The sequence below is a fragment of the Lissotriton helveticus genome, chromosome 1_1 (genome assembly GCF_964261635.1).
Source record: "Lissotriton helveticus chromosome 1_1, aLisHel1.1, whole genome shotgun sequence".
NCBI classification, from domain to species: domain Eukaryota; kingdom Metazoa; phylum Chordata; class Amphibia; order Caudata; family Salamandridae; genus Lissotriton; species Lissotriton helveticus.
In genome coordinates this window covers 1,099,665,075-1,099,691,254 of record NC_136057.1, presented here as the reverse complement: position 1 = coordinate 1,099,691,254, position 26,180 = coordinate 1,099,665,075, and positions in this window count along the sequence as shown.

Here is a 26,180-nt window from a genome sequence, read left to right as displayed (position 1 = left end):
ATCCTACTGCCCCGAGTCTTACCCCTCACCTGACCCCACAGATGATACCTGACCGGACATTAGGAAGAGTACTAGATGAAAGGGAGCAAGAAGCCCTAGCTAGACAGAGAACAGAAATAATTCAGAAAATCTCCCAGTTAAATACCAGTCCTGAAGCTTTGACTATTCCGGTAACGATCGGACCAGTAGTCCCGTTGTATGGGAATAGTCAAGGAAGTTCGAACCCTCCAGTTATGAACCCGATAATGGCCCTGCCGAGGCAAGAGCCCCTACTGATAGACGATCAGTCCAGTGAGTGCGAGTCCGAAGTGGTGTTCTTGGATCTACCAAACAAACAGACCGGAAAGGGAGTGCAGAAGAGGCATAATCCTTTTGATGCGAAAGAAATTAAATTAGAATCAGCAACAGGGACTAGGAGTGTTTCCTTGGTAACTCCGGAAGAGATTGAAAGTTGGAGTCGTGATTTAGAAAAACAGGCTCCGCAAACGAAACCTTTAGACCTCTACAAGCTGAGGGTAGAAATAGAGGAATTGATGGCGGGAAATGTGGGGTTAGACAGATTAAACACATATTCTGAAGAAGAATTGCTGTTTATGTGTAAAAGCCTTACCAGAAGTACCAGGGTGCTCCACGAAAAGCTGACAGACACCGCAGCTAGTATGGGGGTAGATATTTCAAGATCCAAGCCCTTACAAAAGCCTTACAGAGCTGAATTCTCAGACAAGGATTTAGAAAACCTGAATGTGTCAGGGAAGAAGGTGCAGATTAAAGAATTGCTTGCAGTTTTGCAAAAATGGGGAGATGTGGAAAGGTGGAGAAGCAGGTGGGCAAGAAAGAAAGATGAGGCTCGATCCAGACAAGCTACCCCTGAGTTCCCTTTAAGAGAAGTAGACAAGCCTGAAACATTATGCCCCATGCGTGAGGTACCAGGTGGGAGGTATGTGCACGTTCCATGGTCCAGACAGGATATTGTGTCCTTTACTAACGATTTCCCGAAACTGCGCGAGAAGCCGGTTGAATGGTACCGGCAAGTGGAAAGGTTCGTAAAGGTGCAAAAATGCCTGTGGAAAGACCTGGATGGGTTTTTCGACATTGTGGTCCCGGTCGATCTATGGACCGAGTGTAAAATAGCCATAGCCTGGCCTAGTGAGGAGTACACAAGAGATAAAGAAACAGGGGAACCTTCGAAGGAAGTCATGAGAAAGTATGAGCAGGTAATTCAGCACTTGAAAGAAAAGGTGCCAGCAAAGGAAACTGATTGGACTAGGATAGATAGAACAACGCAGGAAAGAGAGGAGACAGTGCACTCCTATTATGAAAGGCTGTTGCAGGTGTTTAAAACATACAGTGGTATAGATAACATCGAGATGAAGGACATGACGCATTTCATTTACAGGTTTGTAAACGGTTTAAGACCTGAAATTTGTCAGTGGATAAAAGATAACAAAATCTGTTGGCACTCCAAAAAGGTAGACGAGGTCCTGCGGTACGCAAAGTACTGCGAGGACGAGATGGCAGAAAAGAAAAAAGCTCTTAAGGAGAAAGTGATGTGGGCTCAGGTGAAGCTCGCAGAACAGCAGGAAAAGCAGTTGAGTACAATGGTCAAAAATGCTAAGAACGAAGGTCCTGGGGGTGGGGGAGGAAGTAAGCCCCGGCCCAGAATGAGCAGGGAGGAGGCTATGAAGAAATTTCCCTGCCATCAGTGCGGCGAAATTGGACACTGGCGTAACGAGTGTCCTTACTTGCCGGATGATAACCCCAAAACACCTGATTTAACTCCACAGACGCAGAAAGAAAGACCAAGAAAGACTCAACCACAGGTAAAGACAGTGCAGGTGCCCCGCGCACCAAAGCAGGTATACAAGGGAAAACAAACAGAGGGAGATGAGATAGAAGTCTGGGAAAGCAATGAGAACAGAAATGCAGCAACTTCGCAGTATCTTTTAAATGATACCTTCCTTTGTGATGACCAGTACTGACGGGGCCTGAGAGGGGAGGACGAGGAGTGCGTACTTGGCGCCTCCTTGCCGGTAGACCAGTCCGGACCATACATTGAAGGAAAGGTTGACGGGAATGATGTCACCTTTCTGTTGGACACTGGCGCTACCCGTTCTACTGTGAGAACAGTGGACGTTCCAAACCTACCCCTCTCGGGAGAAGCCATCCAAGTAGTGGGTGTATCTAATCAATTGATTAGTACTCCTGTTACCAAGCCCATGGAGATCTCAATTGGAAACTTTAAGGAAATGCATAGATTTGTCGTTTGCGACACCAGTCCAGTGAACCTGCTGGGACGTGATTTGCTGTGCAAAATGAACTGTACCATCTTTTGCACACCAAAGGGTGTTGAAATTCAGACCCCAGATGAAGACGGCATTTATAAAATAATGTTAGTCCGCCCTGACTCGGAAATTAAACGAATGACCATGCAGGATTTACCCAAAGAACTCCAAGAAGCAGTGAAGCCAGAGGTGTGGGACTTTACTGGGAAAGATGTAGGGTTAATGAAAAATGTGGACCCCATACAGATAGCCATCAAGGACAATGCAGTATACCCCAATACTAAACCCTACAGAATGAATGCAGAAGTGAAAGCTGGTGTTACTCTGGAAATACAGAAATTGCTAGAAGGAAACATCATACAGGAAGTAATGAGTAGCCCATGTAACTCCCCGATTATGGGCATTAAAAAGCCTAGTGGCAAGTACAGAGTAGTGCAGGATTTACGAAAAATCAACAAGATAGTGGTCCCCTGCTGCCCTATTGTCCCGAATCCAGCAGTGATTCTGTATCAGATTCCCTGGGATGCTGAATGGTTCACTGTGATAGACCTATGTCATGCATTCTTTTCCATTCCTTTGCATCCAGATAGCAAATGTCTTTTCTCATTTGCCTTCAATGGTCACGTGTATTGCTGGAACAGGGTCCCTCAAGGGTACACAGAGAGCCCCTCTATCTTTAATCAGATCTTGAAAAAATGTTTGGAAACTTTGGTCTTACCTGGGAAATCTGTCTTAGTACAATACATAGACGACCTCTTGGTGGCGTCTAAAAGTCATAGGGATTGTGTGATTGACACCATTGCCCTACTGAACCACCTGAGTGAGAAGGGACATAAAGTGGCCCCTGACAAATTACAGTTCTGTGCAAAATCAGTGAAATATCTGGGGCACCAGATAGAGAAAGGGGTCAGGAAAGTGACGTCAGAAAGAGTGAGAATAATACAAAAGATGCAGTTACCTCGTACTCAGAAAGAGATCAGAATGTTCCTGGGTGTGATAGGATACTGCAGGCAGTGGATTCTGGGATTTGCAGTCCTAGCTAGGCCCTTGATAAAAATGACCAAGAGAGGAACTCCAGATGTTGTAGAATGGGATGATGAAAGCTTAACAGCCTTCACGAAACTGCGAGATTGTCTGTGTACAGCCCCTGCATTGGGAATGCCAGACTATTCCAAAGAATTTGCCCTGTTCTGTGACACTCGTGATAATTGTGCATTGTCGGTCCTGACACAAGGTCATGGCACAACGAGAAGGCCTGTGGCATATTTCTCTGCCACCCTGGATCCAGTGGCTGCTGGATTACCAGGTTGTCTGAAAGCAGTAGCTGCTACCTGCGCAAGTTTAGAGCAGAGTGAGTCCATTGTCATGGGACATCCGGTAACTGTGTATGTCTCACATGGAGTGGTAATTTTGTTGACCAGAACAAAAACTCAGTATCTCACCCCTAGTCGGCTGACTAAATATGAGAGGATTCTTGTGGGTGCTGCAAATGTAAACATTGTTAGGTGCAGTATTCTGAACCCAGCCACCTTACTTCCCGACCCAAAGGATATGGAAGGGGGGGTGGATGATGAACATGATTGTATTGATCTAACAGAATTCAACACCAAGCCACGCCCAGACATAAATAAACGCCATTGCCTGAGCATGACAAAGAATTATTTGTAGATGGTTCATGTCTAAGGCATGAACAAGGAGGCCTGAGTGCTGCCTATGCGGTAGTCTCCTTAGAGAAAATTGAGGAAGCAGGTTACCTATATCATATCAAGTCTGCACAAGTAGCCGAATTGATTGCTATGATAAAAGCTTGCCAAATTGGGAAGAACCTGCGCATAACAGTGTATACTGACAGTCAGTACTGTTATGGGGTTGTGCATGACTTCGGCCAGTTGTGGCTACAGAGGGAGTTCCTGACTTCATCAGGTACCCCCATTCGAAATGGAAAGGTTGTTCAAGACCTTTTAGAGGCAATCCAGTTACCAAAGGAACTGGCAGTGGTAAAATGTGCGGCTCATAAGAAGAGCATGGACAAGGTATCACTGGGAAACGATTATGCTGACCGAGTGGCCCAATGGTGCGCCAGAGATCGGTATATCGTAAATCCAAAACGAGGGGGGCCAGGAACCAGCTGCCAACTTCAGGTGTTTGAAGAAGTGCCTACATGGGATGAAGTGAAAGAGTGGCAGCAGGCGGCACCTTGGCAAGAAAGAGAGAAGTGGAAGGAAGATGGGTGTAGACCAAGACGTGTGGATGGTGTCATCTTAGGTCCAACTGGTATGCCTGTGTTACCTAGACACTTACTTAGCACAATGGCGAGATTGATACATGAAGGATCACACATTGGTAGGGACGCCATGATTCTAGTGTTCCAACAGACTTGGTACAGTAAAAAGTTCAGGAAAGTAGCAGAGTCCCTCTGCCAGAGGTGCCTGTCATGTCAAAGGATGAACCCAGGAAAGAAAACAATGGTTGAATTGGGAAAAATTGGGAGGTCAGGGGGTCCCTTTGTACGAATACAGATTGACTTCATCACCATGCCCCGGTGTGAAGGGAAGCGATATGTCCTTGTCATGGTCTGTTTATTTTCAAAGTGGGTGGAAGCTTTCCCTACTCCCCAAAATGACGCAATAACAGTAGCTAAGTGTTTGCTAAAAGAATTGATACCTAGGTTCGGGGTTCCAGTCACTATTGAATCAGATAGAGGCCGACATTTTCAGAATGAGGTGATCGACGAACTCTGTAAAGCCTTTGGAATCTCACAAAAGCTTCACTGTGCATACCGTCCAGAGGCTTCTGGAATAGTGGAACAAGTAAATGGAACTATCAAAAACAGACTAGCAAAACTGGGTGATGCAACTGGCATGACTTGGGTGAAGGCCCTGCCCCTGGTCCTGATGGGACTCAGAAGTGTTCCTGATCGCAAGACAGGCCTAAGTCCCCATGAAATCATTATGGGAAGAGTGATGAGACAAGCATGGGTGCCAGGAAGCAAATTGTTGAGTATTACTGATGATTTGGTGCTTGAATACTGCAAGAGATTGGGTGACCAAGTGCGTTCTATCTCTCGCCAGATCGGAGAAGACGCCATCCTCAATCCAACGACTCCTCTCCACAAACTGGTCCCGGGGGACTGGGTGAAGATAAAGAAGCATACTCGGAAGAGCTGCCTGGAGCCAAGGTGGGGAGAAAAACGTCAGGTGATTCTGGTTACTACCACAGCAGTCAAGTGTGCAGGGGTTCCGCGTTGGATACACGCCAGCCACACCCAGAAGGTACCACCAGACGAAGTGCCTGAGGCAGAAGGGCGTCCAGCAGAGGACTCTGCAGGAGCCAGACCAGAAGTAGCTGACGACGTACAGCCCAGTACCAGTCGAGCTACAGAATCAGCAGACGTTGGCCCAAGAATAGTTGATAACGAACTACCAGGAGCGCAGCCTGCTGAAGGGGTCCAAGAAGCTGAGCCAGAAGTAGCTGAAGACGAGCTGCCGAGCATATGGCCAGAAGAGTGGATTCCCCTGATTGATCTCACCGAAGACCCCATTCGAACAAGTGAACGACTTTGGGAAGGTAGAGAGTGGACTAGAGAGGAAAAGCAAGGCACAGGCGAAGAACCTCAGAATCTTGAGATTCATATCAAAACTGAGGAAGGCGAAGGTCAGACAGGGACAGAGCACGTGGTTGATACAGAACAAGTGAATGCTGCAGAGCCGGTGCCCGATACTGAACAAGTGAAGGATCCTGAACAAGAGAGGAATACAGAACAAGTGATTGATACTCCTCCACTGACACCTGATATCGGGAAGGGACAGACTAGACATAGTGTAATAGTTCGAGCGGAAGAAAGTCCAGAGATCGAAGTGCTTGAACAGGATCAGATAGAATTAGAAGAACGTGTTCAGGAAACAGAGTCAGAGACACTTGAAGAGCAAACACACAATTTACCTGAACAAGGCCAGATTAGTACCCAGGCAGAAGAAACAGATGCCAGCCCTGGAATTAGTCAGATAGAAGAAGAAGAAACTGAAGCAGAATTGCCACAAGCTAATGAAAATAAGAGGGCAAGAGAAGAAAACGAAGTCCAAGTGCCAACAAAAAGACTTAAGAAAAGAAAGCATCTGGAGCCTAGATACATAAAGAAATTGAGACTGAGAATAAAAACAGTAGAAGAAAAACGTGCAGAAGAAAGGAGAAGTGCTCGCATAGCAGAACAACCAGAAGACACTTCCAAAAGAAGGAGTGATCGGATAAAGAGACAAAACAAAAAGTACAAGTCACCTGAATGGACACTTGTGTTAGAAGAACTTGAAGATCTCGATATCACTGACGTAAGCGACGGAGAGCCCGTCCCTGAGTACTCTGACGAAGAGGAAGAAGAGCCACCGTGAATTTGCACAAAGTAAGATACTTGTGTAGAGACACAAAGAGGGGTTGAGAAACTTCTTCTGAAGCCAAAATGTCTGATTCAAACGTGAATGGTAGACCTAGTCGCAGCAGTTGCAAAACTTGCTGCAAGGTATGTGTCTGTAGTATAGTTGTCCTGATATTACTCTGGATAGGACTAACAATTTTCATTCCCTTTGCTGTAAGCAAAGATACTAATATTGTCCCTACTGAAATTGTAAATACTGACAGTGAAGAGCTGACAACACAGAGTGTAGCTAGACATGAGAGAGCACTGAGACAAACAAAACAAGACTTAGAAGCATCAGATGAGGGAGAACTACATTATCATAGAATTAAAAACAAGACACGCTTAAATGTTTTTGCAAACTTGTTAATACACTATGTAGAGACTATGGAAATTGTGGATTGCTATGTCTGCATGAAGCTACCTACCTCTGTAGCTGAAGGCGTGACATACCATCACTTACCGCTGACATACGGAATCTCCTGTAGCATTTTAGCTAGTTTATTTAACAAAAGAGGACCGTTACAGTACTATTACTCTAATAATGACGTGATCTTTTCTGAGCTTCCTATACGTGGGAACTTGAATCCTGTACATACCAAAAGTGACGCAATACGATACATGGGAGATTACTTCCTAACCATAGGTAATATCGACATAGCTGACGCACACAGAGATAACTTGACTTGTTCTTTGCATGAGCAGGAAAAGATGTTCCTAAATATGGCAGAGAAAAGGAGAATTAAAATACAAAAGAAGGCTAATGACGAAAGTCAGAAAAAGCCAAAGTGGGCAGAGAACATGGAAGGCACCTCAACTGGTGGGGCGGGTCCTGCTCTGTTGCTGGATTTTGAAAGGAAAGGCAAGCTATGTCTTCACCGCGAGAAGACTAGCTATTATAATAACATTTTCATTGGTTCCAGTGAATGCGAACATAATTACAAGGTAATTGGAGGTTGGGGTTTCAAAAATGGGTCAGAGCCTGTGTTTCCTGGAATTTATTATATTTGTGGGGACAAGGCTTATTTCAAATTGCCGGATCACTGGTATGGAAGTTGCTATTTTGGCATTGTCTTCCCGAAAATATACCATGTGAATGGAGTTGCTGGAAGCAGTGAAAATACTAATGGCTTAGTGCGTAGTAAAAGAGAAAGTATAGGTGAGATTATGGGTAGTATTTTCAGTGCACTGATACCTGGAGTGGGAGTGGTTCTGAACACTCACAGAATTTGCAAATTGTCCACTATAGTGGATGTGTTGTCGACTGAGACAGCTCATGGATTTCTGCTGGTCAATACCGAAATGGTTGCGATCAGATCAATGGTTTTGCAGAATCGACTTGCTCTTGATACCTTATTGGCGAAAGAGGGCGGAGTCTGCCGGATGTTGAAGGCGCAACATTGTTGCACTTATATTCCGGATAAAAGTGTACAGATCAAAAGATATGTGAAAAACATTACTAATTTGGCAAAGGAACTCAGACCACTCGAGGTTGATAGTGCCTGGAAGAGACTGGTAGATGGTCTCTCAAATGTAGGTCATTGGTTCGCTAGTATAGGTAAAGGCTTATTGTTTAAAGTATTGATGCCAATTGGAATTATAGGTCTCATCCTATTTTTCATATTTGTCTGTTGCAAATGCCGTAAACACACCAGAAAGCATGAAGTGAATGCAAGAGGGGTGAAACGAAGTGTGGATGAGCTCGAATTGGAGGAAGTGAATAATCAGATCTATAAAAAGGTGAAAAATTCTCACCCTACCAAAACTGAAAGGGAGAAACTGGAGAAATTGCTGGAAGAGATAGAGTTGTACAAAGTGTGAAAGAAAGTTGGCATCTGGTTCCATTAAATTTTGTGATGATAGTAAATATCATCAAAGAGGGTATTGATGAAGCAAAGCTTCGCATATTTTGCGACTTGCTGTATTCATGAACCTCGTTTATGTGTAACAAGGTAATAAGTGTACGTCTTACTAACGTTATATTTAGTTTAAGCAAAGTTTATGAAGCTTGCCTATGTGTATTCCTAATGCATTTAATCCTTGTCCGTAAAATATGGCCGCCGCTTGTATTTAGTCACTGCGCATGCGTCAGTCACACTCACGTGTCCTGACGGGTCTGCAGAAGTGGAGGGAAATTTATGCGCATGCGTAATACATAGCCTTGCCAGTAACGTGGTACTGCTCGTGCCACTGCTCTTGTGCCTGTTAAATGTAGCTAACATTTAGACTGCATAAGTATATTTTATAGTGATAAGTTGAAAGTACAAAACCAAATGATGTGTTTTCATAATGTTATTTCTATGTATTAATTTGTTTTCGCTTACTTTTCATGTACCGCGGGGAATGGGGGTCTAACTGCACCAAAAGCCATCTTGGAGGTCCCTTCTACGCATGTGCGACTTTCTGGGGCACCGACAACCTTGGCTGATGGAACACCGCCAGTTGGCAGTGATGGGCAAGATGCTCCTGAGAACTGACCTGCAACCCTAGCAGGACGGAATCACATGTTCTTTTTCCGAAACAATGTAATATATCTATTGTATTTCTATGCAGTTTCTCATGGGAACCCCGATCTCGCTAGGCGGTACCCAGATATGTAAATGAAGCATCCAAATAGTGTGTTATGATTGGTGTATTACCCAAATCCTACCTTAGGACCAATCGAAATTGGGGATTCTGACACTTTGCAACATTTGGGGGGTGGTACCCTGTCCCCAAACTGTATATCTACCCTGGGTTCACCTAGGGAATTTGTCCGACTTGTCTGGTTTAGCTGACCTGTCACTGACCCATCGTACTCAATAGGTGACTGAAGATACAGAGCGCTGCGGAGCACTCTGTCCGAAATTGACCATAGACTAAGGTTTTACTGAACCTTAAAGTGCTGGCGAAGCACTTTGCTGGGAGTTCGCTGATCCAATCGGGGTCTTGATCGATAGCTGCAGAGAGGGTGGAGCGCAGGCGTTGCTTCCAAACTGCGGGTGCGGTCCTGTCCTGAGCGGTCCTGTCCTGAGGGTTTGCTGTCCTGTCCTGAGGTCCTGTCCTGATTCCTAATCTGAGGGTATCCTGTCCTATCCTGGGTGTCCATTCTGCACCTGCTGTCCTTTGAGGGGTATCCTTCCTTGAGGGTTTCCTGTCCTTAACTGACCCGTGGCCAGGGTTTGGTTTCTACACCAGTCTAGGTAAATACTGCTCTTACAGCCTGATTCATGTACATGCCATTTTGCGTGGCCCTAATAGCGAATCATAGCGACTCGCTATTGAGGACACGCAAAACGGCATTCATGTAGGAATTGCTAATAAAATAGCGATTCCTACATGTTCTTTATTTGCGAGTAGCAAATTGCTACTCGCAAAAACTCCCCATTCATTCCTATGGGCCAAGAGGCCCATAGGAATGAATGGGGAGTATCCCTCATTTGCGAGTCCCACAACCCTTACCGATTCTGTATTTTACCATCAAATATATTTGATGGTAAAATACCGATTCAGGTGTGCATGCACATGTGTGCATGCACACCTGTGCCATAGGACAGGCAGACCTGCCCTTAGGGCAGGTCTGCCTGCCACATGGCCCCCGAATCTTTTTTGGGGGTGCTAGAGGGTGTCAAAGTGACACCCCCTGCACCCTTGTCAAAATCTGTATTTACCGATTCGGTAAATACCGACCGGTAATGCCCCATTCATTCCTATGGGCTTCAAAGCCCATAGCAATGAATGGGCCATTACCGGTCGGTATTTACCGAATCGGTAAATACAGATTTTTACCGATTCGGTAGCAGGAACATCTGGATGTTCCTACATCTCAACCCCTTAGATTTACCGATTTTTAATTACCGAATCGGTATGATTCGGTAATTAAAAATCGGTAAATCTATTTTACCTACATCGGGCCCCTAGATCCCCAATGCTTGGGATCCAGACAGGCCTTGCTGGGATGGCTGTTTTTCCCCAGTGGTGGTTGGCTTCAGGAACACGTTGCTTTGTTTCGATCTTAGTTCATTTAGGTCCTGTACAACAGCCAAATGATCTTTGATATCAAAGGGTTTATTTTCCACCACTGTGCCTTTACGTTTGAGATCAGGAACACACATTCTTGTCCCAAATAGGACCTCATATGGAGTGAACCCCCCCAGAGAACTGTTGTGTGGCGTTTAAAGCTCAGAGTGAATTTTCCCGATTCATGCCCTTATATAGGTACAATTATTGCTCTTATATAGGCATAGAAATCAATCCCTTATTTAGGCATAGCCCATGCTACCCAAATACAGGCATGGCTGTTTCCACCTGTACAAAACGTCACAACGATTTCTTGGAAGACCAGCTTAAACAGTTAGGGAGCTTCCCCTTGCTTGAATATTGATTTGTCCAAGAACTCAGTTACTTTAAGAGGACAACTATTCCCTAGGGGTTCTTTCCTGATGTCCATATGCCCGACTTTATGTCAAACTATGACATTCCTAAACACCTTCAGGGTATAAATATACCTTCACTTGCTCTTGCAAGATACGGTGGTTCGGAGCAGTTCGAAGAACTACTTGCCGGACGCAGCTCCCTACAGCAAGTGCAGAAGGAAGCAGACTCTCCAGCTGACACACTGATCAAGAGGCTGCCTTTCTCGTGCGGAGAATCGAGCTCTTTTGTTTTCGGCTCCCCTTGCGAGGTGTTGGGAAATCGAGTCCCGAGATAGAGATACCAGACCTCCTTCGATCTGACCAAGGTATGGTGCTGATTAGAACCTAGTGAAATCTTTGGTAGATTCATGGCAAAAACTAAAACCTATGCTACACAATACTTACTTCTTCCCTCATACTAGACTTAGGTTAGGTACATTGGGGTAGGCATATTTTAGAAGCACCAGTTGAGTATTTTAGTCAATGTTATTTATGTATTTTTATATGGCTTAGAAACCATACAATGCTCTTACAGTATTATTTTGTAATACTATTCTCACTGTACGCATTATACTTTGCAGTCTGCATAACGATTGTAGCAGTTCAAATCTCTTGCATGAGAAAGAAGACTGTTCAATGAACCCTTTTATTGAAAACGCCCGGCTCTCTATTTCTCTGCAACTCTGTAGAAACGAAGCATGCATGGATTGACCAAGAATACTTATCTATTGTTTCCACGACTCTGAGAGATATATTCTTATTCTTGGGAAACAAAGTTGTCATGTTTATGTGGTTGCCAGAAACGAATACCTTCTTGTGTATTCAAGAAAGTTTCTAGTGACCTCTGAGTTAGCTGGCACACACACAATTAAGTTTAGTACATTCGATAGAGACCTAGTTGACCTCAGTCCTACATCTAATCTATAGGATATATTATTCCAATGCGCAGAGCCTATTGGGAATATAGGAACTACACTACATGGTGCCCAATGTTTGGTAAGGAACTAATTTAACGCTAGATACTAAAATAACTCAGTTGTGCTTTTCTCAGAGACCCTTTTTCCGTAATACTCCAATAGACACCTGGAATGGGTAAAGGGAAAATATCCGCCATAGCTTTGTAGGACGATAATACTATGTATTTGTTTTTGGTTTTTCAACGTTGAAGGATACAGTGTTCCAAAATATTGTGCACCTTATCTTTGTTTCCTTGAAACTTGCTCTGCAACTTTCATTAAACAATGTCGATTAACGGCGACAACATCGCAACCGCTGGAGCTACAGGCGACAACGCCGTACAAGCTTTAAACTTTACAGGTTTCCAAGAGACCGACAATGATGCTATAAGCATTCCAGAAACCTTAAGGAAAGCCATAACTATTAAACTTATAAGAAATGGCCTATCATCTAGAGGTGGTAGGGTAGTTTTTGTGTTACAGGCACATGAATATCATCAGACAGAGGTACTCTATTCATGGAAAGTCTTCCCTGAAGCCAATCCAGAAACAAAAGTGTTTCACTTCTACAAAGAAGTTGAACCACCAGAGGAATACATTCTTTTCGAGGATATTGAAATTCCATTAACATACCAAGAGCATGCGCTCTGGTTTAAAGGCTCCCTAAAACATATACATCACATTACCAGGCTCGGTCCACTAGGTAGACCAGGAGCAACATGGCTAGCTTTAGCCAACTACAGACCTGACCCTGACATTGAAGCAATGTCGTACGATGAATTACTTAGTAATATTCGAAATTTAATTGAATTATATAGTTAAAGGCCTTTATTAAAAACACCCCTACTACTCCTGAAAAGATAAGGGAGAACACTAAACAAATTTCTAAAGAGAAGCGTTCTCAAGAGCTAGGTCTCCTCAAAAGGAGCCCTCTGAAAGGAGGTATAACCTCAGGAATAGGGATACTTTGAGAAAACCTGATAGATATCAAGATACTGGTACACATTCCTCTTGTACCTTTCAGACTTTATCACAGAAATCCAAAAGAAGAGGATGGTCAGAACAAAAGGAAGAACGTGTGAAGTTCAAAGACGATCAACACGTTCCAAAAAGTAAGAAAACTCAATTCACCCAAAAGAAGGAAGCAGGTCAAAAAATCAGACGTTCCGCAGATCTTGAGGACACAAAACAAGAACGGGGAAATGGCTCAAACGATGTTGGACAGCGCAGCAGAAGTCACCATAGCTCTCAAGAACTTGAAGGATCACCTGGAGACAGTGGACTTGAATGAATACATCCAAGTTGAAACTGCAGATACCAGGGTTAGTGTCGCACTTAAGTTATATGAAGTAACTCTCCGGATGGAGGGGGACATAACTAGAAAAATAAGAGCACTCTTTTGGGAAAGGCTCTCTCAGGGTTATGACATTCTTTTAGCTGAACGAGACTGGCCACCTGAATTTGTCACGGAGTGCCCACATGACGAAAACATCATTATGCCAGCTTTCTCCAACCAGATTTCAATTCATTTAAAATATACCTATGCCAAGAAATGGGCAAAAGCCCGGGCTCCTGCATTATATAAAAATCATGTAGGATGGGATGAGGATTCTCCTCACCATAAAATCCAGTTAAAAAAATCAACCAACTGCACAAAGGCAGTACCCAGTTAAGCAAGAAGCTAAAAAACAGGTCAGGGAGATATTAGAACACCGTGAATACCAAGTGGTGATTGAAACATGCACCTCGTCAATGAACAATCCTTTCTTTCCTGTATCTAAACCAGACAATACATATCGTCTAGTATTGGATTACAGACATCTAAACTCTTGTTGCAAAACTATTGCAGTACACAATGCACACAGTGCAGCACTAATGAATAACATTGCACGTAAAAAACATAAAACCACATTAGATATTTCTAACGGTTTCTGTTAAAACATTGCACCAGAAAGTAGGTACTTGACCACTTTCTCAATTTTGGGGACACAGCGTCAATTCTGTCATCTCCCACAGGGATTCAAGAATAGTCCAGGGGTATTTTCAGCCAGAGTAACAGAGTTACTTCAGACCTATGATGATGAGGCACTATCATATGTCGATGACATCTATCTAACAGACGATGACTTGGATAGGCACTTGAACAGGGTGCACACCATCATACTTGGGTTCGCCTCTGAAGGGTATAAATTAAATTTTAAGAAATCGAGAATTGCCCACCTTAATGTCCTTTTTCTAGGATATGAGTTATCAAGTGAAGGCAAAAGCCTGGCAGCAAACTTTCTAGAGAAATGTGCGCTACTCCAACCTCCAAAAACGCTGAAAAACTTACAGTCAATTCTAGGTTTCCTAAATTACGGAAAAACTTACATTCCAAACTACGAAGAAAGGGTTAAACCTCTCTACGAATTAATCAAACCTGATTTCAAAACAGTTAATTGGACTCAAAAACACAGAGAAATATTGCGTTCATGGCAAACAGACACATTAGCAACAAAACATTTACAAACACGCGTAAACGTACGTAACTTAGTGATCAGAATCATTCCAGGACAATGCGGATCACATACTAAACCTTTAATGAAGGAGAAAAAGTACCAATAGCTTACAAATCACATTTGTACACACAAGCAGAAATGAAATTCACTTCTAAAGAAAAAATTCTGACAGCGGTTCAAACTGAAGTACCAAAAGAGAGAGCCCTCGCACAGGGTAAGAGCATTATGGTCATTACTCCTGTACCTGCCTTAGAGGCAGTGACAAAAGCGAGCATTCCGAATGCTAAAGGTTTACATCCGAGATGGATACAATGGGTTAATTCTCTTGCTGCAACAGACGTTGAAGAAGTTTTTGACCCTTATTTGAAGACACAATCATTTCTACAATATGAACAAGAATGTCCTCTGCCTACTGAGATTCTGCCTCTAGAGCAGTATGAATGAATAATTTATACTGACGGATCAGCCCAACCGGCAACAGGGGGTAAACAAGCTTATAGTGCTGCATGCACGATCGTTACAGGTCGCTGGCGAGATGGCAAATTCTGACCTATGGTCACTAAAACACAATCTCTAGGATATTGCAGATTGTATAGCTCAGCGAGCTGAACTACAAGCAGTCAAGATGGCGCTTGAAAATAGTGACTCCGAATTCCTCATACTCATAGTGTGCGATTCGTATTATTGTGTTCAATCTTACAATGAATACTTGCAAAACTGGATTCAACACGGTTACAAAGATACAAAAGGTGGCACAATCAAGCCTAAGTTGCTTTGGGACCAAGTAGTTCAGTTACAATAAGAACTACAAAAGGCTCACCTGATACATACACTGAGTCATCAACGTGATGGCATTAACGTTGCAGGGAATTGATTGGCTGATGAAGCCGCGAAGGCAGCTGTGCAAACGGCTTCCGTAGCTGCAATCACTAGTTCAAAAATGAAAATAGACGGCAAAATAATGCAAGCTGTCAACGCTTCAAGCAAAGACAGTAGTAAAACATTACCAAAAAGCTTTCCACTCAAATACTCATACATAACTGAGGCGAATAATGTTCCGTTTGCTCGATTCCCTGGAGTGGGGGATAGAGTAATTCCAAACATGGAACAAAGATTAGGACTAATCTTAGCAGCACATGAAGGGCTCGCCTCTGCACACACAGGTGTTTCCACCACAGTGTCATTATTAAAACAGAGATACTGGTGGCCGTGCATGAGAAAACAAACCAGAAACTATTTTTTAGAATGTGAAATCTGCCAAAAGATGAAAGTCTCTACAGTGAAACTTCCTGCGCAGATGCCCCTATTAATTTCAGACAAACCATTAGCTTGCATTTACCTGGACCACTGCGGTCCCTTACAAAGGGATGGTAACTATAAATACATCATGGTAGCCGTGGATTCGTGTTCAAGTTTCATTTGGATGTGGCCTCAGCACTCAGCTGACGCTCAAACTGTTATAAAAGATTTGCGAGTCTTTATCGGCACATACGCAGTCGGCACGCTACATTCTGACCAGGGTCCTGCATTTAGCTCTCGAGCTTACAAGGAGGCCATGGCCAAACTGGGCATTGCATTGCGGTACTCTAGTCCATTCCATTCAGAGGGAAATTCGGTAGTGGAGAGAAAAAACCGGGACATAAAGCTATCTATAACAGCTAGGGTATTAGGCTCGGGTGATGGCTGGGTCAAACATCTAATAAGTGTCAAACGTAGTCTTAATAATCTGCCCAAAAGTTCTCTAGGGGGAATCACTCCATATGAAATCCTTTTTGGAACAAGAATGATTATTTTGGATCTCGATTGGCAGACTTTAGTGGTAGAACAAAAACCTTTTGATATGAAAGACCGTTTGGCTGTTTTGCAGGACTTAAATGAAATATGAAAAAGCCAAAGTAACGTGTTCCTGAAGCCAACAACCACTGAAGAAAAATCATCCATCCCAGCAAGGCCTGTCTGGATTCCAAAGAGTGGGAATCTAGTTCAAGATCTAGAATTAGATATTCTATTCCTCACAGAAACCTGGCTGACGCCTCACTCAGAGGCGGACATTGTGAGCATGCTACCCAAGAATTACCTTATCCACCATCAGAACAGAACAAAGGGTATAGGAGGCGGCCTAGCGATTATATATAGAAATTCCTTCACATGCAGGCTTCATGAAGGTGGAATTGAGGACTGTGAAAGTGCGCACTTTCTACTTCAATTAACCCCCAATAAATCCCTTTCAGGCATTTTGGTATACCGTCCTCCGGGGAGCACAGGTAATTTTATTAATGCGCTATTGGAAACTACCACCGCCTCGTGTATCTCAACCCCTAATTTCATCCTGCTTGGTGACTTAAATCTACACTTCGAGGACAGCTCAAATAAAACTGCTATGGACCTTATCTCAGACCTAAAAACACTCGACCTTCACTTGATTAATTCAGAGGCAACTCACATCAAGAGCCACCTTCTGGACCCTCTCTTTGCTAACCTCACAACAATTGAAACTCGCCCATCACTCCCCCTCCCTTGGACTGATCACTTCCTCATCCCTTTTATGTGGCAAACCACCACAAACACAAGCCACAAGCCACTTCCAAAAGAACGTGACAGACTATGGTCCAGAATACCCTTTGAAAGCTGGACTCAGGAGTTAATACGCTCCACTCCTTTACCAGACCCTGACCCAGTGAGAGCCAACGACAACTTTACCAATTGGCTCACTTCCTCCCTGGACATAGTAGCCCCCAAGACAGACCTTAAGAACAAAAGTACCACCTTCAAATCACCTTGGTACACACAGGAACTCAAGAACCTAAGGCGAATTTGCAAAACTCACGAACGCAAATGGAGAAAAAAATGGGACCCTACCATCAAGGCAGAATATAAATTAGCAATGAGGACATACAAAGCTGCGCGAAAAGCAGCACAAACCTCTTTCTTTGAGAAAAAAATCAGAGCTGCCTCCAGCTCGTCTCGCGAGACTTATAAAATAGTTAAAGACCTCCTCAAAATACCCAATCCCCCCTCAAATCAACAACCCACAGTTGCCAGATGCAATCTAGTAGCTTGTTTTTTTCAAAACAAAATTACCAATATCCTACAGTCACTTCCTCCTTTAATTGATCACACCCCCCAAGTCGTTCCACCAGTTCTCATCACTAGCCCAATTCTAGACAGCTTCACCCAACTGTCTAATGACGACTTTTTGAAAGCTCTTTCCAACCTGAAAAGTGGCTCCCCCAACGACCCAGCTCCCATTCGCATTCTTAAACAAGTCGGACCTACAATCTCGCATCTGGCTACCAACCTTATCAATGCCTCCCTTAACCAAGGAGTAGTCCCCCCAAAATGGAAACATGCCATTGTAAAGGCTTTACAAAAAAAACCAGGTATGGACCCTGCAGACCTCACTAACCTCCGCCCAATTTCCCTCCTACCAGGCTTAAGTAAGATTGCGGAGAAGGTAGTCAACCAACAACTGTCTGCCTTTCTTGAAACCAACAACCTTCTCCGACCCACACAGACAGGCTTCCGTCCTGGTCAAGGAACCGAGACAGCCCTTCTTAAAGTGGTTGAGGAGGCCAGATGCATCTTGGATTCAGGGGGATCGGTGTTACTGATCCTCCTGGATCTAAGCGCTGCATTTGACACGGTTGATCACAAAACTCTGATCAAGCGCCTCTCCAGTTTAGGAGTGAGGGGCACAGCCCTTAACTGGCTTTCATCGTTCTTACAAGACAGAACATTCCAGGTCTGCGAAGGGAATGTGCGATCCGACACTCTCCCTCTCCAGTGTGGGGTACCCCAGGGCTCTTCACTGAGCCCTACACTTTTCAACACATACATGGCCCCCCTGGAAGATGTGGTCTCCCCTTTTGGGATAAAAGCCGTCACATATGCTGACGACACCCAAATGATCGTATCATTCTCACTTGAAGAGGATAAGCTCAAAAATCTACATGACTGTCTAGAAGGAATTCACGCTTGGATGACCACCTCAAGGCTCAAACTCAACGGCTCGAAAACTGAGCTCATGCTGCTGGGAAACAAAATTTCATCCCTTCCCTCTGCCATGTGGCCAGCCTGTTTGGGCCCTATCCCACAACCCAAGACTGAATTAAAAAGTCTGGGTTTCTGGCTTGAATATGACCTATCCCTGAAAACGCAAGCAAAAAAAACAGCTGGCACATGTGTGGGGTTACTGCGTTCCGCCAGAAAGATCCTCCCATTACTTCCAGGTCCCTCACAGAAATTGCTAATACAAGGTCTAGTCCTATCAAGACTGGACTATTGCAATGCCCTCTTTTTGGCGGCCCCAGAATCTACGATTAACATCCTTCAAAGAACACAGAATGCTGCGGCCAGGATCCTCACGGGGACCTCCCGTAGAGCTTCAGCCAAACCTGCCCTCAAGGCACTACATTGGCTGCCGATCCGCGAAAGGGTCAAGTTTAAGGCCCTGTGTACCACTCACAAAGCTATGCAAAACCAAGGGCCTTCAATGCTGAAAGCAATGATCTTCCCATATACACCCAACAGGTCCCTACGCTCAGCCCAACATCATTTGGCCACGGTCCACAGAATCAAAAAAGCCAGAACGGGAGGACGCCGCTTCTCGGTCACAGCGGCTACCATCTGGAATGCTCTGCCATCTTATCTTCGTTCTGAAACTAATCTCATGAAATTCAGGAAGCTTCTCAAAACGCATCTGTTTCCTTCATAACTTTCTTCCCTACCACCGGCCTTCCCCCCCAGAGGTTCTGCAATCTTCAGCGCTGGGACGCTCACGGGCAGCCATGCGCTATAGAAAACCCAAATTTCATTTCATTTCATTTCATTTCAATCTAGTCAAAGAAAAGATCGCGGACAAGAAGAAATTCGGGCCTTCTTACAGACAACCAGTACCTGTCCTAGCCATCCACGGATCAAGAACAGTATTACTGCCACCTGGAAGAAAGGAGAACAGGTTCGTGTCCATTGACCTGGTAAAACCACATCATGTGGTCAATCATAAGCAGTTGGCCAAGTGGACTCCAAAGTTGTAGCAGACGCCCGAATCTGGCTACTATCCAATAGGTTCAAACAGAGAGACTCATCACCTTTGAAGAATCTGCAGTGCGAAAAGAAGGACTATGCAACAAAGCCATGGAACTTGTACCTCTTGAGACCCAAATAACAGTTTGTTAAGAAACGCCTGTCTACAGTGAAATAGCATTTAACTATACAAATGTAACAAGTGATCAAGTGGTTCCAGCTATTTCATCGAATCCTGAAGCAATCCCTAGAATTGACAGAACTGCCTCTGGCTATTTCATTAACTTTGATACGTTTTCCGAGGATTCCAGAGAACCTGAAATGAAGCCAGCTAAAAGAAATTTCAAAGAACCAAGCACCAGAACTTTTTTATCACCTGGAAAAGATTTATCTGGTTTCACCATCCATAGGTTGTACATTAGATTGTGTTGGGTGTACTTTTTCTTCTAAATGGTTGACTCTTGCATTAACTTTGGGAATGCTGAGAAATGGAATATATGTTAAAAAGGACACAGCAAGAAAGAACATCAACTTACTCCTCAAGCCACACAAATCATCTTAACTTGAACAAAGAGACTTGTCATCAGTGAACATCACAGCCGATCCTATACCTGGTGGTATAGTGTGGGACAGAACTGAATATGACAGTCTTGGCCCAACCGAGCTGTTGAAGACTCCACACCAGTTCAAGATTTCTTGAATTACTTTGTTTCATCTAGTACCTTTTCTGATGATCGGGACATCTAGACTATTAATAATATGATGTCAGACTTAGAAACGTCTGCAAAATTTACAAATCATGAATACTTAGAAGGTTCATCAGATTATGAACAAATGTATTGTTATAATCACTATGGTCATCATTTCTTGCGCAAATCTGCAAATCCTAGAAATGTACTTAATATAACCAATGGGGACATTGTCCTACGCCACCAAAGGGTATCTCAAAAACATTTTATGGCAAATTTCCATACTTTTCAGGTTTTAATGTTTCAAATCCAGAATCATTTTACTTTAAAAATGTTAATAGGACAAATATGAAAAGTATGTTGACAAATACCAAGCAAATTTATTCTGCGGCCTTTTATGCTCAGTTGTCTTCGTTAGGTTTCGACTTTTGGAAAGACAACATTGAGACATAAACTGTCTGGGGCACAAAAGACTGGCAGGTGCAGGGATTAGAAGCCTTATTTAGAGCCTGCATCATCCCGGAGCAAATAATGTCTTTGAATGACACTGTCCAACAGACATCTTGTCTTGGGTTAGCCAAGATCAAGGAGTTAACCAAACCGTCCATATCTACACCTACACCTGATATCAATAATGCTTCAGAGGGAGAGGGCAACGTACTTACTATTTTGCATCACAACAGAACAGATCCAGATTGGAAAAAATGGTTAATCTGGCCCACAGACACAAACAATTGTCAAAAAAGATTCCTGAATAAGACACAAGGGTTTACATTCACTAGGCCAGATCCAAGTTATGTTCAAAGACAACATTCAGGAATAGTAACAACATACAGTGTAGGGAAACTGTGCCTTGAATGGCTACACAAGTCTACACTAAAGGAAGTAAAACAACACTTATCTTTACTTAAAGATGGCGCTGACCTGAGGGACTTCTTACAAGGACCTACTAAACCGCTTCATAAACGTTTTATATACGCCGGTATCTATGCTCTATATAATGAAGCATGGAAGATTACGCAAGCAGAGACTGCAGAACGAATACGAGAAATTGATTTTATTAATTTAGAGAAATCTCTCTCTGTAGTTGACAATGGGTTAACGACTCTGTTGGCCAGGATATATTCTTTGGACAGCATAGTATCCTCTGCCATAGACATAATGGAACAGGACTTGGTCATGTTGCAACACGGTCAGTCGCAATTACGTTCTAAAATGCTATTAGGCTGGACGTTACAAAATCTTCGTTCAGGCTATGTCCCTTGGCATTTAATCAATACCACGTCACTGTTTTCAGAATTCAATCTCACTGATAAACAGATCAAACTGGCACAGAAGGGAGCAGAATATACAGTGCTGAGCATTGAAAAACGGGAAAGATTGTCATTTACAGTCGCTGAAAAAACAGCCATTGAATGGATAATACACGTACAATCACTCTGCCTGTTACAGTTTTCCATTTTCAGTATTGCTTAAAACATATACCAGCAGGTCTATATGAAAGGTTGGGTAAAGAATACATTAAGACATCCTGGGAATTACCCTACCCACACAGATGTTGGAGTGGGGGGAAAGAAGTGTTTCTTAGTGGTAAAAATTGTGACAAAGCACTAAGCGGCTCTCTCGTTTGTCAGGGTATAAACTTCCACGGGTCCGGCGATGGTTCCTCTAACAATTTATCCTGCCACCTGCAAGTTTCAACAGCTGCATTGATTGATCCAATTTTTAGGCAACTTTCTAATGGAAGTTACATTATGTTGAATGATCACAGCTGCTGTGGCATGTTGCCAGATTTAGCCTATCTCGTAACTGTGTCAGCCAGGGTCACTTGCTGTATGCAAGTATTGTTTCCAAAAACTAAGACAGACCGGGAGTTGCCGTTATGGCCTTCACTGAACATCTCTTCTATACGAATTGATACTTTAAGCAGAATGAAAGCCGTTCTTTTACAGACAACTGTGCCATTGACCTCGGCCATAGAGACCTATGATCTGCAAGTCGCAAGGACTTCTGCAGAGATACACACCCTATTAACTACAAACTGCCCTGTACATTTCTCAGAAATGTTAGGCCGTATCTTAAACATGTCTGATACGAGTGGTATTGTACATGTATTTAAGACGATTTTTTCGGGATTGTTAGCACTTTTTGAAGCAGTCCTAGGAATATTTCCAAACTTCGTGCAATCTGTGTTTGGCGGATTGCCTCTCATTTGGGACTCGCATCAGGGATACTATTTTTGCTCCTACTGCTTCGATATGGCAAGCCAATCCACAGCAGACACCCAGATCACTGTGGAAAATACTCTACTGGCGATTAAGTGTCGTGAGCGCATAGTCCAAATTTTGGGATTAACTCGTTTAAGAGAATTGAGTACCACATGGTTTATGTCATTCAGACCAATCTGGCAAGATTGCATCTTACCTGTTCTACCATGCCTGCTATGTGGAGAAGAATGTGTGCTAGACATCTGTCTGACACTCCCATCAGTCATGCCAATGGATGTTGATACTTTGCTTGGACCAGTGACGGCTCATGCACTGTGTTGTCCTCAGCGGCTACCAATTCTGATGACGGCGTTCATTGAGATCTCACAGACCCAAAATGCTGACGGTGAGGTACGAGAGGAAAGCGGCACACAGATACCATCCAATTCGAACATTGCTAATGCGACCAACGCTGACGGCGATGCTTCAGATCTATGTGCAATTAATCTTCTTAACAAGGTAATCCAACTTTCACCTACAATGTTAGACGAATTCTTTTCAGACTTAGAAGATTTTATGTTTTCTCCAAACAATAACACTGACTTTTGATTTGGCATGCAGTGTTCTGAGAGACTTTGAATTCAACCTTTATTTTTCAAAACAAAATCCTAACTTTGGAACTCTATTTTTTCTATGATCAAACTTTTGTTTTTCCAAATTTGGCACAAAGTAATCTGCTTAAAGTAGATTTATTCATAGAGATTCTTTTAAAACTTCCAAGAGACAATATTTGACCTTGTTCAAATTCAAACAGTTTATATAATCTGCCATTTAAATGATCTCGACTTTTTCTTCTGTAATTAAAAGGCATTTCATAAATGTATTTTCGTGATTCATTTGGATAGCATTTTCAAATGTCATCTATATGCTTTGAATGAAACATTACTTTAAATGCGTACGGCACATATGCTTTTCGTGTACAACCAGTACCAATGCATTTTTATGTATTTTGGGTGGGTTTTAACACATCATTTTTAGATATGTTTTTATGTGTTTAGAACTTAGTAATGTCATACATAAGAAAGTGGAGTGGGTGTTGTGTGGCGTTTAAAGCTCTGAGTGAATTTTCTCGATTCATGCCCTTATATAGGTGCAATTCACATTGCCCTTATATAGGCATAGAAATCAATCCCTTTTTTAGGCCGAGCCCATGCTACCCAGATACAGGCATGGCTACTTCCACCCGTACAAAACGTCACAACGATTTCTTGGAAAACTAGCTTAAGCAGTTAGGGAACATCCCCTTGCTTGAATATTGATTTGTCCAAGAACTCAGTTACTTTGCAAAGAACAACTATTCCCTAGGGTTTTTTTCCGATATTCATATGCCCGACTTTACGTCAAACTATGGCATTCGTAAACACCTTCAAGGTATAAATATACCTTCACTTACTCTAGCAAGATACGTTGGTTCGGAGCAGTTCAAAGACCTACTTGCCCGACGCAGCTCGCTACAGCAAGTGCAGAAGGAAGCCGACTCTCCAGCTGACGCACTGATTAAGAGGCTGCCTTTCTCCTGCAGAAAATCCAGTTCCAGTATTTCTGGCTCCCCTTGCGGGGTGTTGGGAAATCGAGTCCTGAGACAGAGATACCAGACCTCCTTCATTCTGACCAAGGTATGGAGCTGATAAGAACCTAGAGAAATCTTTGGTAGATTCTTGGCAAAAACTAAAACCTACGCTACACAATACTTACTTCTTCCCACGTACTAGACTTAGATTAGGTACATTGGGGTAGGCGTATTTTAGAAGTACCAGTTGAGTATTTTAGTCAATGTTATTTATGTATGTATTTTTATATGGCTTAGAAACCATACAATGCTCTTACAGTATTATTTTATAATACTATTCTCGCTGTGCGCATTATACTTTGCAGCCTGCATAACGATTGTAGCAGTTCACTTCTCTTGCATGAGAAAGAAGACTGTTCAATAAACCCTTTTATTTAAAACGCCCGTCTCTCTATTTCTTTGCAACTCTGTAGAAACGAAGGATGCATGATTGACTGAGTGAAATATTTATCTATTGTTTCCGCGACTCTGAGAGATATATTCTTATTCTTGGGTAACAAACTTGTCATGTTTATGCGGTTGTCAGAAACGAATCCCTTCTTGTGTATTCGAGAAAGTTTCTAGTGACCTCTGAGTTAGCTGGCACACACACAAGTAAGTTTAGAATATTCGATAGAGACCTAGTTGAACTCAGTCCTACATCTAATCTATAGGATATATTATTCCAATGCGCAGAGCCTATTTGGAATATACGAACTACTCTACAGAACTTCTTGCCAAATTATTTAATGAGCGTTGGACCCCATATAGATGTTTGACCCACCCATCACCCAAACCTAATATCCTAGCTGTTCACTGCTTTATGTCCCGGTTTTTCCTTTCCACAACAGAATTTCCCTCAGGATGAAATGGAGAGGAGTACCGCAATGCTACGCCCAAACTGGCCTTGGCCTCTTTGTAAGCCCGAGACCTAAACGCAGGACCCTTGTCAAAATGTAGTGTGCCAATTGTGTATGTGCCAATAAAGACTCGCAAATCTTTTATAACAGTTCGAGCGTTAGCCGAGCGCTGAGGCCACATCCATAGAAACCTTGACTTAGTGTTTATGGGATTGCATTTGTCCAAAAGGACGCCTGCGCGTAGATAGTCTAATGCTGTCTAACAATGGTGTCTGTACTGGGCAGGCTACTTTGTAGTCTGGTGTCTGATCGCGTTCTGCACTACGCTGTCTATTGCAGTCCCTGCAGTTAATGATGAAGATGTGAATAAGTGTATTAATACAAGGCCACCAGTACATCTTTTTTAATGTTAATATTGTTTTAGAGATCCCCTGATGTGACAGAACCTCCCCAAGATGTGCTTCATAAATCAAAGCTGCTTTCCGTTCCATGTTTGGAATTGCCCTATCCCCCACTCCAGGGATTCGAGCAAAAGGAGTGTTGTTCGCATCAATTACATAAGAGTACTTGATTGGAAACTTTTTTGGTAACGCTGCACCACTGCCTTTGCTTGAAGTATTGACAGCCAACAATATCTCACTGGCTATTCTCGTTTTGAACGAGTGATAGCAGCTACAGCAGCCGTTTGTGCAGCCCTTTTGCGGCTTCATCAGCCAATGGATTCCCTGCAGCATGAACGCCATCACGTTAATGACTCAGCGTGTGTATCATGTGAGTATTTTGTAGTCTGTTTCACAACTGAACTACTTGTTCCCAAAGAGTTTTATGCTTTATTGTGCCACCTTTTGCATCTTTGAATCAGTTTTGAAGCCAATTCTGTAAATATTCATTATATGACTGTACACAGTAAAAGGAATCGCACACTATAAGTGTGGGGAATTCGCAATCTGTATTTTCAAGTGCCAGTTTGAATGTGTTTTCCCTGAGCTAGAGCTCTTTCTTTGGCTACAGCGGTTTGTCAGCATTTTTTCTATTTAGGTGAAGCGCATTTCTGTTTGTGTATACAAATGCGATTTGTATGCAGTTGGTACTTTTTCACCCTCATTAAATGTTAAATAGGTGAATACGCATTGACCTGAAATTATTCGGAACACTAAATTGCGGGTATTTACGCATGTTTGTAAGTGATTTGTAGCTAACATGTTAGCTTGGAGTGAACGCAATATTTCTGTATTTTCTTGTGTCCAATTTT